The following is an 18,189-nucleotide window of genomic DNA, read 5'->3' as shown; positions in this document are numbered from 1 at the left end:
GAAGCCTCATTAAAAGACAGGCTATTAAAATGTAAATATCTCCAAGAAAGGGAGCTTCAGGTAATGCTTTTTGACTGTACTATGGCAGCTGGCTAAAGTTGACAAGCTCCTTTAGGAGTAAGGGTTTGATATCTAACCTGCCTGGTTTGAATCCCGAGCCCACCATCTAAGAGCTGTATGATCTTGGCAACTTCTTTAATATCTCCATTTTGTCTACTGATAAAAGGGAAGAAATTGGGAAGAAAATTGGGAGGAAATACCAGTTTTCAGCTTTGCCTAAGAATTAAATGAGAAAAGGAGTAGAAACATTTTATTCAATGCTTAGAACATAATAAATATCAACCCATGAGTATTATTATGATTATTAAATGTCCTGGGGACAGAATTTAGGATGACTGGGGCACAAATACTGGGAACAGTTAAAAAAAAAACCCTCTCAAGGGAGAAAGGCCTTCAGAATCCTTTATTCTGCTTCTTCAGTTGGCTTTACCTGAGACCCCTCTGGAAGCTGTCTGCAGGAAAATGAATGAGCTGAGAAAGAAGCATTCAAGGTTTTGTTTCCTCTAAGCCCCCTCAACCCCTTTGCCCCTGTTCCTTTTCTTTTTTGTCTCTCTCCACTTATCATGAATTTCTTTATCTACTACCCAAAGCGCGTTAAAGAGAGAAACTTGGCTCTAAACACCAGGCTCCCATCACGTGGGCGGTAGGGCAACCAGATGCCATCCCGAGTGCTGCATCAGAGCGGGAGAGACGTGGGCATCATGGCCCTGGCACAGCCCAGACTCCATTGTGCCAAGGCTCATACTGCGTGATCACGCCGCTTCCTCTTCTGAAGTCTGCTGCATCCACAGATTTAGGAACCAGCTTGATGGAAGGGAGTGGGCACTGGTGAGTTTTGGAGCATCAATCCGTGCATGCCATCTGTAGCTAGCTTTATATAGTGCAGGGGAAAGGGACAGATCAGGATGGAATGGTTGGCGTTGTTGACTTCGATGGGAGGGAGGGGATAGGAGGAGTGGGGATGCTAAAATTGCTGGGGAGAAGGTGATGGCAGTTCTTTCCTCCCACTACTTTGCAACAAATTAACCTGTAGTTTCTCTGGAGGGCAAAGTAGAGACAGGCATCTGGTGATCTGATGGTCACAGGAGATAAAGATGCCAGCTTGAACGGGGATTCTGCGACAATAGAAAAGGTTGCTATTATTGCTGGGTAAGAGAGAGAAAGACAAAGAGGCAGATGCTACTATCAGAGGTGATCAGTTCGGCCTCTGTCTCCACAGGTACAAAATGAATCTAGGTAGGTGGAGAACCCTTGAGTGGAGAGCTAGCTTCTTCCTCTAGTGTAGGAAAAGGCTGCAATCTACACGGATGTCTTTCAAGGGGATATATTTTCTCTTTAATCTTAGGACCATTGAATCTCAGCTTTATGAATGAAAGTGTTAATTCTCTGCCACACAGGAGATAATTACTCTGCCTTTGTGGTGAAGAGGTAGCTCAGGGCACAGTTCTAGACACAAACTTGGAATCCAATGGATGGAACTTATATCCATCCTTAAAGCTCACGTCTTAAGTCTCGTTTTCCTTATGCTGTTTTTACACCACAGAGAGCAGTAACCACATTTTTCTCATCTTCAGGCCTGGCTGCATGCTTTTATCACTGAACATGGCACTCTGATTTGTGCCTATTTTTTTAAATTAGTTAATTTATTTGGCTGCATTGGGTCTAAGTTGTGGCATGTGGGATCTAGTTCACTGTCAGGGATCAAACCCTGGTCCCCTGCATTGGGAGCATGGAGTCTTAGCCACTGGACCACCAGGGAACTTGCCTGTGCCTATTTCTATATGTGTCTTCCCTACTGGGCTGCAAGATCTTTGAGGGAAAGGCCTATCTTATTCATCATTGCATCCTCTGTGTCTAGTTCCGTGCTGAAGGAAGGCAAGTAGTCATCATCCCAAGACATTCCTGGGATTGGCTGGTACTCAGGAAAGAAACAGCCTCCATGCAAGCTTGAAGCACTAATGATGAATGACATCCCAGTCTTTCAGAAATATTCTCTCTTCAAATAGACTCGGATTTCAGACTTGTTGTTGGTAAATGATCCAGTGATGACTCTTCTGGAGGACTATTCTGAAATTGGAGGGTTCTCCTGGTCTCTACAATAAAACCTTCACCAGGACCCAGCATGGAGGAAAGCTGACCTGGAGTGGAAACATTTAAAGTTTAATTTATTCTCAAAGGATGATCAATTTATTCTGGCAACCTCCCAAACCTACTTTGAGAAAAAGAAGGGCATCGTATTAAAACTTGATGGAAGTGGTTCCCACGCTCTGTCATTGTTTCTAGGGAGGATGTTCTGGAAGACTATCTTCCTGACATTTCTCTCCTTTCCAGGGAGATTAGTGAATCTCTGAGCTCTGGCATGTGCCTCCTGTTTTAGCAGGCTTCCAGAGGAGATAATTAGTCTCAAAGTACAGCCCCATATCTAGATGAGTACAGGTAAAACTGTTCTCTTCCTTCCCAAACTTGCTCCTTCTGGGACCATCAATTTCCATGCCTGGCTGTGAGGAGACGTGCTTCTCTCCAGAAAGAATAAATTACGTCAGCTTGCAGTGACTCCCGTTAGGCCTTTCGGTATGGGCTGATGCCTCAGCCTGTGAAGCTGGTGTCAGTGAGAGGAGCATATTCCAAATCCCAGTACCTTCACCTCCTCCCCAGGTGATGCTGGGTGAACCCCTTCATTTCTCCAGACCTCCATTTCTCGTTTCTACAAAACAGCAGGAGCAACCGGTCTACCCCCTTGCAGTGATATTAGGGGCTTAAATCTGGTGCTTCCCACGAAACTGGTATGTGCGCTGATGAACAGAGGAGGTACTTGGTGTTATCTTGGAAGCAGTGTGCTCTAGCGTACTGTACATAGGCTTTGGATCCAGTCATCCATTCAAACCCAGCTCTCCCCTGCTTATTAGCTTGAGATGCCAAGGGCCTTCCCTATGCTTCATTTTCTTTGGCTTTGAAATGGGAATGAAGAACACATACCTCTGTGAGTTGGCATGAAGCTTAATTATGACAGCACGCACCTTCAACATTGTTTATTTTGCGTACCATCCCATTTGCACCTGTCAGTTGGACTTGAATTTCACTAACTCCTTAGATTATAACTCACTCTGTTTAGTGCAGAATAGACACAGTTTCAGTTTTTAGAGATAATTTTCAACAACCTTCAAGGCATTCGATGGAATATTCCTGTATTCTTTTAGAAAGCACGTTTTCTTGGACTCACTCTTCCGTAATCTAAATTCACCAGCTTTATGAATCACAGGGATCTCAAACGTAAATGCTCATAGAGGCTGGGTGATAATAAAATGTGTGAATTAGCCCATGTATAATACATTAGGGAATAGTGAGGACTGTAGTAGATAAAACTGTCTGTTCATCCAAAGCCTTTCAAAGTCAAATTAAACTCAATAAATAAACAACTGGTGGCTCATTGGTAAAGAATCCGCCTGCCAATGTAGGAAACGCAGGTTCGATCCCTGGATTGGAAAGACTTCCTGGAGATGGAAATGGCAACCCACTCAGTATTCTTGCCTGGGAAATCCCGTGGACAGTGGAGCCTGGCGAGATACAGTCTGTGGGTCGCAAAAGAATCGGACATGACTTAGCAACTAAACAACAACAAAGCAAATAACAAGTAAAATACGTTGCAAGACAGGTAGCCTCATTTGGCTCAAAGGATACTGGCTTGAGACTCATGTTTTATCACTCTCAGTTATTTGGGTCAGCCTCATTGTTGGAGAGGATCCGGATTGATGGGGGCACCTACACCATGGTGGTGTTCAGGCAATTTGGTACAATCACTTCATAAAACAACCTAACATTATTCTGGTAAGTTTAACATTTTCTTTCTCTATTTCCTTGAAATTGCACTGCTGATAAATACCCAAGAGATACCTCTGCACATGTGTACAAGGGTACATGCATAAGAATATCCGTAACAGCACCGTTCAATAGCAAAACAACTTGTAAACAAATCAAGTACCCACTGAGGGAGAAGTTGTATAATGTATATATAGAAGTTGTATGATGCATAGTTAGTTGTATAATGGAACATTATCTGGCACGCAAAAAGATACACACGGCTCCATGCACAGTAAGGCTGAAATCTAGCAATACAGCATTAAGTTAAAAAATCAGACACAAAGATATTATGTCACGTGATGCCCACTTCAAGCTAGCTTTCGTTTAAAAAAACTAAAATAAAAAGATGCTTTTTAGAAATACATATAAAGGAAAGAGATGGCTTCCTTTAGCGTGGTGCTCCAGGGTGTGGGGTAGGGGAGAAGTGGGGTGGGAAAAGACTACAACACTGTCAAATACCGAAAGTAGAGGTCTCTAGAAAGGTTCTAATTTTTGCTTTGTTGGTGGGTACATGGCTTCTTGCTACATTATTTAGAGATAAAACAAGACAAGATAAAATATGCTTCATACCTTTCAGAATGCTGTCAGAAACAAATGAGTAATGTGAAAGTGCTTTGTAAACTCTAGCATGCAACAGAAACTTAAGGGGTTATTATGACAAAGGGATCATGAACACTGATAGCCTTTTGTTAAATTCCTGGGGTATTGTGAGTTATCCCTCTGGTGAATTGTATGCCTTTGGGTAATTTGTAGTACCAGGCTCATTTCTTCCAACTTCTTCCTATTTTCTCCCTTTCATTCTCTAACATGTATGCAGTCAGCAAAATAAAGGTCAAATTATAAAAGCAAACCTCACAGGTAATTGCACATGCCACATTGCTCTTCACAAATGTATGTGTGTGTGCACACATGCACATCTATAGGCATGCACACTAGCCAGAAATGACTTTCAGGGCATCTGTTGATTTGAGCTATTGATACCATTCTTTTTGGCTGATAAAGCTGGTGATAATCATTTTCAGAGTAATTAACTATCGATTCTGTTCCCTTGGTTTTTCTCTTGGTTGAGATGAAATGGGCTTGCAAATAAATATATGTAAAAATATGAAAACGAAAGGGACAGACTTTAGGTGAGAGAGAGGCAATTGTTAATTATGTATTAGGCGTCTGCCATGTGCCAGACACTGGTTTAGGGGCTGGGGAGATGGACATGGATAGTCCCAGCCTCTGTCCTAGGGCAGCTCGTATGCAAAGGGGTCACGGACTCAGACTCGAAAGGAAAGGTGGTGACACACCCTAGCTAAGGGAACTCCGTCTCTTGCGAGAGCACTGTCAGGGGAACCTCATTCAGCCTGATGGTCAGGGAAGGCATCCTGGAGGAGGTGGTATCTGGCTACGGAGGAACTGAAGTTGGAACGTTGGAAAGGCTGGACAGGCAGTGTGAGATACATACTGTACCTTGGAGAAAAGAGAAAGCATAGCTATTGGGGAGCGTCTGATGGATGGAATGTAGTGTGTGTGTGTGTGTGTGTGTGTGTGTGTGTTGGGTTAGAGGAAGGGATGACGTTGGTGAGAGAAGCAGGAGCCAATTCATGAATTGGTCTCATTACAAGGCCTTTGGATTTTATCCTAAAGTCAATGGGGAGTCATTTAAGGATTTAACCAGGAGAGTAACATAAGCAGATTTGAGTTTTAGAAAAATCACTCTGGGAACAGTGCTGCGTTTCAGGGGACGGGACCAGAGGCACTGAGGCCACCGGGGGCTGATTTCCCTCTTCTTTCCCCACATGACTGCTTTTCTGGGTCGTACAAGGTGAGTAAGCAGGAGATGCTGTGGGAAGGCATCTTTTTCTCCCTTGCTTAAACTAGCAGGTATGAGGCTGCCTGAGTAGCTGGGTGTCAAACAACAGAGCTCAATTTCAACCCCCTCACTGCTTTGCAGACTTGGGCAAGTTCTTCTTCGGTGGACCTCAGTTTTCTCTTTGTTAAATAAGGAAGGGCATTTGCAGTTCTGCTGCTTGCTTCTGGAGTGGATAAGATGACAGCTGCTTCTGACGGCCTCTGAGTTTGTTAGAGAATGGACTCACCCACATGCCATTTATTATTCATATTTTAGAGCAGCATTCAGCATTGTGCTAAGGAAAGGAGGACTTCGGGGGGCACTTTGCTCCCCAAGCCGGGTCACAGAGCCTCTCTTCTCGGCCTGCCTTTCCCGACTGTCTCTGCTCCTTGCTCTGAGAACTGTGGGTCCCTGGTGCTTTGTGATGTTGTGTCTGTCCTTTTTAATAAGACTGATGGTTAATTAATGAATCTTTGGCCTTACTAAGTAAAACGAGTTTGGGATGGGAGTACTCTGTTTCCCCAGCCCCTGGAACATTGACCAGGGGATGAGAGCTTGAGCTGGCTCTTTAGGTGGCTTTATGCTCTCGGACAGCTGCCCTTCACCGTGATCTTTTGCCCAAATGCCTGATTTTATGAGTCTGGCCTCATTTATGGTGGCTGTGGTACCCACCAGATTTCCTAGTCAGGGGGGAGACTTCCTGGTCATATCCAGGCTCACCAGCTGGTAGCCATGGAAACCAGACCCCTCAGGGCGCTTCCCCAAATTCTGTTCTGTGGCACAAGCTCCCATCTCTCTGGGACAGTTTAGACAAAGTTTCCATGGAAGCAGGAAAACAGACACGATGAGGCCAGATCATCCTGGTAGCCTAAGGATCTTGTATTTGAATTCTTTGGAGCCAAAATAATTGAGTGATTGGTATACAGGAGACTGGTTTACAGAGAAAACACATCTAATATTTATGGAGCAATAAGCAGGCTCTGTTCTAAGCAGTTTACTTATGTTAACTCATTCAGTCTTTACAGCAACCCTGCTACGGTCTGTGCTTTGCAAGTTAAGGAATTAAGGGACAGGGAAGTCATGATTTGATGTCCGAGGCTACTCGGCCGGGATACAACACAGCTGGGTGTAATCGATTTCTCCTCCGCGTTCCTTGCCGCTGCATGCTTCTGTCTCTTGTATACTGTTGTAGTCCTTACACCTTGCAAAGACCTCGAGAGGTCATTTGGCTCAGTCCCCTGTCTCCAGACAATTAAGGTATTACGTGTGTTTTCCCTTTCCCTTGAAAGTCGCTCAGTCGTCTCCGACTCTTTGCGACCCCATGGAATTCTCCAGGTCAGAATACCAGAGTGGGTAGCCTTTCCCTTCTCTGGGGGATCTTCCCAACCCAGGGACTGAATCCAGGTCTCCCGCATTGCAGGCAGATTCTTTACCAGCTGAGCCACAAGGGAAGCCCAAGAATGCTGGCGTGGGTAGCCTATTCCTTCTCCAGTGGATCTTCTTGACCCAGGAATTGAACCAAGGTCTCCTGCATTGCAGAAAGATTCTTTACCAGCTGAGGCACAAGGGAAGCTGCAAAGTAACAAGGGCCTACAAGATTGAGTAATTTGTCAAAACTCGTAATATGAAATGGGTGGATGGAAGGGAGAACCCCTTTCTAAAGGCTCAGCAGACCCCCACTCCATCTGTCTGGTTCTCCCCCTTTTATCACAGGCCAAACCAAACATACCCTTGGGTTCTCTCTTCAACGATTCTGCTTTTCCTCCCACCTGAGATTCCCCTTCGTTTTCTCTGACTTTTGAAGGTGGATCACTCGGGCCCAGCTCTGGGTTTTTATTTTGCTTTCAAGGAAAGTTTTCAAAGACCTTCTCCTCCCCCTTTATGGCTAATTGGCTTTGACTAGGTCACGGAGGGGCAGCGTGTCCGTGCTTCCCTCCGGCTCATGACCTGGCCTCTGTGAGGCGGCCGCCCGCCGTGCTGCCGGAGGGCCCTGCCTGGAGAGGGGACAGGGGTCCTGGGGAGGGAGGGAGGCTACGGATGGGCAGATTTTACCTCTTGCCCTCCTGCTGCAAGTCACAGACAGATTCCAAGAGTTCAGAGGCATCCAGGAGTGAGACGGGGTTATTTTTCTTTCTGTTAATTCAAGGCAGCTGAGGAGGACCCTTTCTGTAGGTAACTGCAAGCCTGTCTCTGCTCTCCATGGTTTTCTCAACTTTAACCTTGACTTCCCCGCCCCCCCCCCCCCCACTCATCCTGAGATCATTCCTCACTGATGGCATAAGGCAGAGATGAAACCATCGGCAGAGCCGTCTTCCAGGGTTCTGTGCCCAGCGAGGCATCACTGGCCTCCCCCAGGTGATTCCAGCCCAGGAGTCGGGAGGCTAATGGTGCGGGGAGGCTGCAGATCCAGGGGGCGGGTCATCCACGTCCTTGGCTGTCTCTCCTCTCCACGGTGGTCTGCCCTGGGTCACGGTCAGCAGCACAAAGGAGAAGAGCATGGGATGCCCGCATTGGTTCACTGCGCGTCGCACGCAGGGGCATCTCTGTTTTATGAAAGTGAAGTCGCTCAGTCGTGTCCGACTCTTTGTGACCCCATGGACTGTAGCCTACCAGGCTCCTCTGTCCATGGGATTTCCCAGGTAAGAATATTGGAGTGGGTTGCCATTTCCTTCTCCAGGGGATCTTCCTGACCCAGGGATCGAACCCGGGTCTCCCACATTGCAGGCAGACACTTTTACCATCTGAGCCACCAGGGAAGCCCTGTTTTATGAAGCTGAACGGAATTCACCAAGAAGAGTTTCGACTACGGAAAGACTGTGATACTAGGGCACAAATATGCCCTCTTCCTCATCCCCACACCTAATCCATTAGCAAGGACTATCGGTTTCAGCTCCAGAATAGCTCTTAGATCCATCCACTTTTCCCCACCTCCTCTGCCCCTCCATCATCTCCTACGTGGGTGACTGAGATAGCCTTCTCACTCGTCTCCCTGCCAGCATTCTGGAACTCCCTCGAGTTTTTTCTCCACACTGGAGCAAAGTGACCCTTGGCATAAAGAAAAGCAAGTCGCTCGTCTGCTTAACAAGCTACCTTTGCTCTTAGAACCGACTGCTCAGTGAGGCACCCCCAGCCCCGTGTCCCCTGCTCCGTCCTGGCTTCTGCTCTCGAGGATCTCACCTGGCGTCCTCCTCCCGTCACTCCGTGGCCACGTGGCCTCCTGTGACTGGCCACGCTTGCTGCTGCTCTGAGGCCTTGACCCTGCCCTTCCTGCTTGCAGGCACTCTCTTCCCCTTGCTTGTTACACGGGTTTCCTTTTACCCTTCAGATCTCAGATCCAATGTCACTCACAATGTAGATCCTTCCTGACCACCGTGTCTAAGATCATCCCATCTCCAGCCTCTCCCTTTCAATCAGATCATCTCTGTGCCCTTCATAACATTTATCACCATCTCAGATTGTCTTACTTAACTACTATGGGTTTATCCATAGTTATCAGGCTCTCTGAGTGTTTTCTGTAACTAGAAATAAGCTTGAGAAAGCCAGGGTCCATTTCTGTTTGTCCCATCTCTTAGGCTGGGAGCGCAGCAGACATTCACTGAATACTTGTTGAATGAAGGAATGAATGAATGACTTTGACTCTGGACAAGTTAAAATTTTCAAGTCTGGGGACATCCATTAAATTTTGTTATGTCTTATAAAAGCCAAAAGATGGCACATGGTCTGTGAAGACCTTTTCTTTTGTATGAAGTTCTGTAGAGTCTGGAGATGCACTTACTCTGGTGTCTGCCTGGCTGCCTCTGCCGTTTCCCTTGGGCACCTCACCGCCTCCCTCACCTGGGACTTGATTTCCCGCTTGATAACACTCCTTACAGGGAAAATGGATTTGTTTCTGACTCCAGCAATGAGCGTGACTCCTGCGATCTCCTCTCTCTCAGAGCATGACCTCAATTTAAATCCTTTCCTGAACAACTCGATCCGGAAAGGTTGCGTTCTGGATCTCTGCTGAGACAAATCCCTGCACGCACAGTCATTTCCTTGCACAGTGAGGCCTCCCAGCTGAGTGGAGCATCTCTGTACTGTACTGGGTCTGGGTCTGCGTGATGAAACCAGCAACCACAGAGAGGAGAGCTGACTTGGCTCTTTACTGTTCTTGCCCACAGACCACAAATGGATTCCTCCCCTGTCATGACGTGTCCTTAGGTTGTGGCCTTTCCTTTAGCCTACCCCTTGAACTCTTGTTAGTGCACAGAGCCAGTTCAAATACAGAAATATCTGAATCATAAAATACATGAGATTCAAGGAACTTATAGGACGGCAGTGGAACATTCTGGTGAAATGTGATCTCAGAGATTTGTTCCAGTCTCCTAATTTGCCATGGTGCTGCATTTTAGTCTAGACTTAGGCTGCCTGAGTTTAAATCCCAGGGGAGGCCCCTTGGGAAATTTATTTAGCTTCTCTGAACCTTAGTTTCCTCATCTGTGAAATGGGAATGATAATAGTAATTACCTCATAAGGTTATTGCAAGGATTGAATAAGAAAATATGTCTGAACAGTTCTTCACACTTTTATCTATGATTGTCATGGCTAAAGAAGGGGAAACAGAATGAGAAGTCACCAGAAATCATTCTGTTAATTGGAGACATGACTGTTAGCAATAAGCTCCCTTAGAGCAGAAATAATCTGTCCTGTTATTTCTCCACCTCAGTTTAAACATCTGAAAATTGAACATAAAAGCATCACTTACCTCAATAGATTGTTCTCATATCTAAAAAGTTAGTTGCTGAGTCATGTCTGACTCTTTGTGAGCTCATGGACTGCAGCTCACCAGGCTCCTCTGTCCATCGGATTCTTCAGGCAAGGATATTGCATGGATACTGGGGGTGTGGAAGGGGTAGCCATTCCCTTCTCTAGGGGATTTTCCTGACCCAGGGATCAAACCCGGGTCTCCTGCATCGTGGGCAGGTTCTTTACCGTCTGAGCCACCAGACAAGCCTCTGCTAGTTAAAGTATTCAAGAAATATGAGTTACTTAGGATAGTACTTAACAAAATCAATCACTTCAAATTACTAACATTATTGTATTACTTTTGTTCTTTTTTAAATTATTTCAATTGCTATTTTAAGTTTTCCAGAACTTAGCATAGGGCTTGGAGTCTGGCAGGCTCCCAGTGAATTTGTAATGAGTGAAAAGATGAATCTGACAGAGAAGCCAGGTCTCCTGATCCCCGGTTCCAAGTCTTCCCTCCATATCGCATGGCCTTGTGCCTTCCAATATTGTGCAGCCCCATGGCTAAGTTAGCTTCACTCAGGGTTAAAATATTACTTGGCCACCCTGGGCCTCCCAGGCATTTCCTCTGCTTCCATTCTCTAGCTCAAAACCAAACTTTTGCCTTTAAAATATATACCCGTTAGCTTCTGCTAGAAAGCTGAACTGGTGGCCCTCTTCTTCAGCCCTGGCCTCCTGCCCTCTGCATCCTTCTCAGAAATCCCATTTGCTTTCCATTCTCTTTGTGCATTTGGTTGGAGACTGTTGGTTGTTTCTGATCCATAATTGTTAAAAATCCTGTCTCCTCTCTCCCTCTCTCTCTTTTTTTTTGACTCCCTCTAGCTGATCCCAACAACAGACTGGTTCCAAATAGGAAAAGGAGTACATCAAGGCTGTATATTGTCACCCTGCTTGTTTAACTTATATGCAGAGCACATCATGAGAAATGCTGGGCTGGAAGAAGCACAAGCTGGAATCAAGATTGCTGGGAGAAATATCAATAACCTCAGATACGCAGATGACACCACCCTTATGGCAGAAAGTGAAGAGGAACTAAAAAGCCTCTTCATGAAAGTGAAAGAGGAGAGTGAAAAAGTTGGCTTAAAGCTCAACATTCAGAAAACTAAGATCATGGCATCTGGTCCCATCACTTCACGGCAAATAGAGGGTGAAACAGTGGTAATAGTGGCTGACTTTATTTTTGGGGGCTCCAAAATCACTGCAGATAGTGCTTGAAGCCATAAAATTAAAAGACGCTTACTCCTTGGAAGGAAAGTTATGACCAACCTAGACAGCATATTCAAAAGCAGAGACATTACTTTGCCAACAAAGGTCCATCTAGTCAAGGCCATGGTTTTTCCAGTGGTCATGTATGGATGTGAGAATTGAACTGTAAAGAAAGCTGAGCGCCAAAGAATGGATGCTTTTGAACTGTGGTGTTGGAGAAGACTCTTGAGAGTCCCTTGGACTGCAAGGAGAACCAACCAGTCCATCTTAAAGGAGATCAGTCCTGGGTGTTCATTGGAAGGACTGATGTTGAAGCTGAAATTCCAATACTTTGGCCACCTGATGTGAAGAGCTGACTCATTTGAAAAGACCCTGATGCTGGGAAAGATTGAGGGCAGGAGGAGAAGGGGACGACAGAGGATGAGATGGTTGGATGGCATCACCGACTTGATGGACATGGGTTTGGGTGAACTCCAGGAGTTAGTGATGGACAGGGAGGCCTGGTGTGCTGTGGTTCATGGGGTCGCAAAGAGTTGAACAGGAGTGAGTGACTGAACTGAACTGAACTGAACTGAGCTGATCCCATCCAGGATGCTCGATGCTCCATCTCTTCTTCAGGTCCATCTAGGCTGTTCTAGAAGATCTGACCAAGCTCCAATTTTCTCAGACACTCATCTGAATCCTCACTGGTTTCAAGATTTCTCCCCATGGTGTCACTCACTGTCCCACTCCAAGCTCTCTCTCTCCACACTTCCCCAAGCCTAAATATCACTTTCTCCCCAAATTCACAGTATGCCATGTGCATGGAAAAAAAGGCAGTTCCCATCTGGCTCTTGGAATGTTTCAGGGATTTTCACTCAAAATATTTAAATGACTTAAAATCCTATTATTCACAGTCAGTTTGAATAGGGGTAAAATTCTACTATTTGGTTCTTTCATCCTTTCTTACCTTCTCCTCTTGGTTTTCAAAGTATGTTCTTAGGACCAGCAACAGTGAGCTTGCAGAATCTTGCAGAATCTGGGAGCTTGCAGAATCTTGACCCAACTCCAGACTTACTGCGTCAGAATCTGCATTCCAGCAAGACCTCAGAACTCAGGTGGGCATAACTGAATCAAGTGGCTGTACACCTTAACTAACACATCACCATGAATCAACCAGAAAGAAAAAAAAGAAAAGAAAAAAAGAGTAGGCAAAAACAAGAAGATGACCTTAGTTGAGTCATATGCATGTTTCTGAAGTGCTGCTCCACCCAGGTTCCTCACTCTTCAATCTAGATGAGAGTCCCTGAGGTTCTTGAACTAAAAGTGGGGAACTGAAGGGGCCATCTTAGTACCCCGGCTGCTAGTTGAGTAAATTAATCCTGTATGCCTCAATTAATGAGGGAAACCACTGCAGCTTCCCTGAGATCTTCATTAAACATCTATTTTTGTATAGGTTCAGTATTCTGCTGAGTTCTCCTGTTTTCTGCGAGGTGGATACAGGCATACCTCATTTTACTGTGCTTTGCCCACACTGCACTTTTTACAGAGTGAAGTTTTGTGGCAACTCCGCATTGTCAGAAGATGGTCGGCAATTTTTAGTAATACATATTTTTAATCAAGGTACACACATTTTTTTAAGACATAATGCTATTGTATACTTAATCGACCACAATTTATTGTTAACATAACTTTCATATGCACTGGGAAATTTAAAAAATGCATGACTCTCTTTATGTGATATTTGCTTTATTGTGGTGATCTGGAACTGAACTGGTAATGTCTCACAAGTATGCCTGTAATATCAAATAATCTGACAAACTCCTCACCTTTTTTTTCTCTCTTGAAAGCCAGCCACAGAGCTTGGAGATATGAAGGAGTTTCTATTTCCAGATTTTTGAATTTGGCTGCCAGACTCCAGCTTCCCAGGATCCCTTTCTCTCGGTATCTGCACCTTTATGTAATTCCCTTACCTTGAGTGTGTGTGAGACATGCAAATTCCTTCTAATAGAATACAGCAAAAGTGATGAGATGTCCCCTTTTATAATCACAAAGCACATAGCGTGATTGTATTACGTTGTATAAGATTCTGTCTTGATATCAGACACAAGTACCCTCCTTGCTGACATGATACATAAGTGTGCATGCAGAGGAGGCCTAGGCAGCAAGGAAGGCTGGTAGATTTTAGGAACAGCAGTCAACAGCCCACAATAAACAGCGGCAAGGAAGGAACGCTGCCCAGACTGTGGGAGCAGATCCTTCCTCAGCTGAGCCTCCGGGTGAGAACGCAGCCCTGGCTGATGTCTTGTAAGACCCTGAGCATGGAACCCAGCTGAGTCACGCTCAGACTCCTGGTCTGCAGAAGCAGTGAGACAATAAATGTGTGTTGCTTAAGTTCATGTTCATGATAATTGCTTCAGTTAGTTATCCGACCATAGATAACTAATACTCTTGTAATGGCTACAAAGTTGGCTTGTAAGGAGGCAGTTCCATCAGCTGGCTGAGCAGAAAATGGCAGCCAGCCATTGAGAGTGAGGGTGCCAGAACTGGTATCAACGATACATGGCTTGTCATCTCCAGAGTGGTTCTCACGAGACCAGTGGAACCGGCGTGGCCGGTGTAGAGGTGACAGTTCCCTTAGCTTCCTCACTGACTTGGTTCTCACGAGATGGTGTGGCCAGCATGGAGGTTCCCTTAACTTTCTCAGGACAGTTTCACCCGTCCTTCCACACTGCCTCAGTTTCTCTCTCTCACAGCAATCAGACCCGAGCTTTCCACTTGGGTTGATAGAGCCAAGGTGACAAGTCATGTGTGACAACATTTAATTAATACCCATAACCTGTTTAGAGACTGGGATAAAAACTGCTACATAAGTGAAAAACATTTTATTCAATTAATTTTTTTCACGTGGCACACATCATTTCTCTAAGCCTGTCAGATGTGTTAGCTTTCTTCTGAAATCCGCTGATTCAGGATCTCTCGGAAAACCAAACAAAAGGAGATACACAGAGACGTAAACACATTTCCCAACCAGCAAATAGATGGAGTTTAGAGTGAAGAGGTTATCTTTCTTAACCCTGCGAAGACCGCACAAGATGCAATCTCCCTCTGGCTGGGAATGCCTGACACTTGCACATGTGTGTGTGTGTGTGTGTGTGCGTGTGTGCGTGTGCGCACGCGTGCGCGTGTCTGTATATGAAAGAAAACTCGATCAATAATTCATTCTGAAATGCTTCCTCTTTCTTGGCACTCCCTTTGCCCATCCTTTCAAGAACCCTTTAGTCCTGTGGTATGTATATTTAATAGGTTCCAGGACAAAACTTGGTCACCTTGAAGGCAACTGGCTTTCAGGAGTGAAGGTCAGAGGATGAGGGACAGAGTGGCATCTGTCTTTGGCTTTGCCTCGATTCACCAGGATGGAAGGATGAATGCTGCACTTGGTTCCTCTCTGCTAGGGCTGTGGAGCCATGGCCTGGCTCGACAGTAAATACACCTGGAATCTGCTTTTCAGGGGGACAAGGTTAAGTGACGGTGTAATGCCAGGTGAAAGGCTTTGTGATGGATGTTTTAGGCGGGCGCATATGTGCTCCTCTCCCGTCTTTTGTTAGCATCTCCCTGGTTGATGAGGAAGCCTGCAGAGGTCCCCGCCTCCTTCTCACCATCCCCTAGAATGAGGAGAGGAGACAACTTAAAATTCAAGATTTCCATAGATTAAAAAAAAAAAAAAAAAGATTTCCATAGATAGTTTTATGGCTGCCAAAGTTACCTTAGGACTTCAGGCTGGCATTTTACATCAGGAGTAAAATTTTAATGATGCACAGACACATGGGCTGGTAGGAGTGGGGAAGGAGCTGTGGGGGAGAGGGAGCCACTGACACGCTCCGGCACACTCTCGCGTGCTTGGGGCAGGTTCTCCAGTTGCAACCATCACCCATTCCCGGCCCCGTCTCTGAAGGCAAAGCCAGCCCCATGTTCTGACAGTGTTGGCAACCGCACGTTGCAGAATCCCGTTCCTCGCCATCAGACTCAGAGTTTCAACTGAGACGAAGCAAATATAAAGGCATCACAGAGCAGCCACTCCTTACGGACCTTGGGCGGATTCCTGCCTGTGTCTCTGCTGGAGTCCTTGAGGCTGCGGTCACATCCTGGACGCTGTGTGGCAAGGCTCTTGGAAGATTCTGTGTGGAATGAAACAGAAGGGGATGGCAGGGAAAAGGGGATAGAGCCTCTTGGTCTGAGCATGTCCTGTCCAAACTGTACAGTCGGTCAGCGCAGTTGCTGCGTTTTGTTCCTAAAAATAACACAGCTCAGATAAGAAGGAATGGCCCTGTGTCACGGAGTCTTTCCCTTTATATTTTTCGGATTAGAAAACTAAGCCTCATTTCCCCCGCCTTTACATGTTTCCCTCTATAATGTAAGAATGTGTGCACCTTGAGAAGTTTTGCAAGTTTTCCCAAAGAGTAATCAACAAGCAGGTATTTATCGAGCACGAATCACTTATTCCAAATTGGGCGAGGCGTTTTGTAAGAGAGAAGCACGTAGTACGGTCCATACCACGGAATCCAGATCCCACCCTGCAGGAGCTGGGAGTGCTGGGGAAATAGGACTCACAGGAGATGAATTAGGATGGGGAACCAGACAGGATGGAGACAGTGAGATGCAGTATTTTCTCACTTTAGTTGCTTTAGGGGCTCCAGGAAGGAAAGAGGAAGCGAGCCAGCAGAGTCAGGGAAGCCGGTGGACCAGGGAGAACAGGAAGGTCCACACGGGTTCCTCCCACTGCCCTCCCTGGAGTCAGGTCCCCCTGGGGCCTTGGTTTTTCTTTATTTTCCCTCCACATTGTGTGTCTGCTGCTCTCATCCTCTGCTTCCAAGCATGCCTGGACTCGTAGCTGCTAATAACTTTAGGCCAGTCACCACCACTGTCTGGGCAGTTTGGTCCATCCATAAAAACAAGTGGACTGACTGATCCCCCAGTTCTAACAGTCTACAAGTCTCCAGAAAGCAGGACCAGGTCAAGAAAAATGTGAGCGATCTGAAAACTCTGGGACGTCTGCTTCCCCTAAGCACTGGCTGAGTCCCCTCCCCTCCCTTCCCTCCCCACCTTCCTCCTCCTCCTCCTCCCTCTCTGAGTGGTGAGCACCGGTGACTTAAAGCTTGACTGGACTTTGAAATGGGAGGAGAGGTGTGGTGAGTCTGGCGTTATTAAAAAAAAAGACAAAACTCAAGACTAAGAAGCATGCCGTCTCTTCCTGAGTTTGTCTCTGTCGCTGACTAGCTCTGTGACCCTGGGCAAGTCACTTCGTGACACCTCCGGACTGTTTCTCCTGGAATCCAGATGGCCTGAGTTCTCCAGCCTCCAGAGGTTACCCAGCCTCCCCTCATTCACAGTCAGCACCAGCCTCCTTTTCCACCCAGCTACAGAGCAGCAAGCCTTCGGCCAGGTTCCCCCGCCCGCAGCTCTGAAGGGGGATTGTCCGAGTAACGGCTGCGTGGTCCACAAGCACATCCTGCGTGGCCCTCAGCATTTCCGTGCTGGTTTTGCGCTGCATCTCTGCTGCGCTGATACTCCTTACCATCTTGCACTTGTTTTGCTTTTCCAGACTGCTCTCTCTCAGGCTGACCCACTGAACAAAAGTGAGGTTTGAGGGTAACAGAAGGAAATTATAACTGAGAATAGAAATGCTTAAAACAGAGCTGCTAAGCAGCCTGGCTTCTACTGTTTACAGCACAGGACTCTCATTCTCCCCGCCTCTTCTGTCTGTCTGTCCCTCCCTCTCTCTCTCTCTGTCTCTCTCTCTCTTTTTCTCTGTGTGTCTCTGTCTTCCATCACGTCACCAGAGCCAGGTGCCGGCTCATCACACAAGTGCCGTCGTCCATATTCTACACTGAGATCCCATCCCCTCAGGCTCCTCAGAGGCTTCAAGGGAAAATAAACAAGAAATTGATTTCCCCATCCTCTCCACAACGCCCCAGGAAACATAATGGTAATTTCCAGAAATATGAATCTGTCCACAGTGAAGGCAGAACTTGACATGATTTGCAGAACAGATGAAGTTTTCCTCATTCCAGGCATCTCCACTGGCTTCCTCTCTACGTAAGCAAGAGTTTAGTGTCCACTTCCTACCATCAAGGAGATCTCAGCCCCCAGATGTAATATGTAAATATTTAATGTTTGTTTAACACGAACAGTTTCCTATAGCTTTGGAATATGAATTTCCTCTGCTTCCAGTCATCCGTGATTCATGAATATTGGGGTCCTTTCACAGAGCACACTCTCAGCCGGTGGCTGTACATCACCCTCCGGGGAGCTTTCCAGCTATGATAGCCTATAACCTCCTGGTCTCTGTGAGGTTCTCTCTCTGGAAGAGTCTCCCCTTCAGTCTGTGTTTGGGTGAGCTTCCTTTCCTAAGGTGTGGAGAGGATTGACAGAGGATGCTTACTTGTGAGGCACTACTAGTT

At 46.2% G+C, this 18,189-nt stretch overlaps 1 long non-coding RNA gene across 1 annotated transcript; it reads left to right on the top strand.

Moving 5' to 3' along the window:
- Positions 1-5,597: 5,597 nt before the first annotated feature.
- On the top strand, positions 5,598-13,724 carry LOC122707716. The gene is made up of 3 exons (XR_006344890.1): positions 5,598-5,731; positions 12,721-12,846; positions 13,579-13,724. It is a non-coding gene; the product is annotated as an uncharacterized LOC122707716 (long non-coding RNA).
- The last annotated feature ends 4,465 nt before the right edge of the window (positions 13,725-18,189 follow it).

The sequence above is a fragment of the Cervus elaphus genome, chromosome 14, assembly GCF_910594005.1.
Source record: "Cervus elaphus chromosome 14, mCerEla1.1, whole genome shotgun sequence".
In the NCBI taxonomy this organism is placed as follows: Eukaryota; Metazoa; Chordata; class Mammalia; order Artiodactyla; family Cervidae; genus Cervus; species Cervus elaphus.
This window is presented reverse-complemented; position numbering and strand designations above follow the sequence as displayed.